Source organism: Sphaeroforma arctica (assembly GCF_001186125.1).
Source record: "Sphaeroforma arctica JP610 unplaced genomic scaffold supercont1.2994, whole genome shotgun sequence".
NCBI classification, from domain to species: domain Eukaryota; class Ichthyosporea; order Ichthyophonida; genus Sphaeroforma; species Sphaeroforma arctica.
The window spans coordinates 1-829 of NW_014037564.1; the positions used below are offsets into that span (position 1 = coordinate 1).

Genomic DNA, 829 nt, shown 5'->3' on the forward strand with positions numbered 1-829 from the left:
TATGTTAATATATATATTTATACATATATATATTTATATATATATATATGTATATGATATACTTATATATACATATCAAATATATATATATTATATATCTGTAAATATATATATATCTATATATGTATTAATATGTATATTTATATATGTATATTTATATATATATTATATATATATATATAAATATATATATATTTATATATATGTATATATATACATATGTATATCTATATTATATTGTTGTACATGTATATATATATATATGTATATACATACATACATATATATATATATATATATATCTTTATTTCCCCACATTAAAAGCAATTTGTTATATTTTACCTTGTCTTTTTTCGTGCTTACTTTAACCTCATTATGATATTCTTCTTAACAGGAGGCGCACCGTGTACCGGATGTAGTGACAATCATCTATTGGTATGTTTGTCTTCTCGTCGTTCAGCGCGTGTTCAGTTTTTATTTATATCTCTAGGCGTTTACGTCTGTATTCTTCGATTCTGTTATCACGCATGTTGGTATGGATGTCACGACCTACTCGTATTTAAGCATTTTGTATTAACGCGTTCCCCTAAAACTGTCACATTTCCTTGTGATAAGTTTTATGTATGTCATGGGAACGTGTGTTTACGCTTTGTGTGTTATGTTTTCTGACCTGAACGAGTGAGGAGATATGTAGTGTATGTTGCATTTGGATAGGTAAATATTGGTATCACACGTGAATTAGAAATTTTCTCTAGAATTTTGACATCTGCATATTTATAACATCGTACAATATACTTGTCAGCTTACGTGAATATATATGTATATATAT

The 829-nt window shown here is 25.5% G+C and overlaps 1 protein-coding gene across 1 annotated transcript in view; it reads left to right on the forward strand.

Annotated features, from left to right (window-relative positions):
* The first annotated feature begins 394 nt into the window (after nucleotides 1–394).
* The window catches only part of SARC_13190 (hypothetical protein), a 3,716-nt gene continuing 3,281 nt past the window's right edge, over nucleotides 395–829 (forward strand). Inside the window, exon 1 of the mRNA XM_014292685.1 lies at nucleotides 395–435. The gene's annotated coding sequence lies outside the window, so the exon portion shown is untranslated. The remainder of the gene's footprint in view (nucleotides 436–829) is intronic.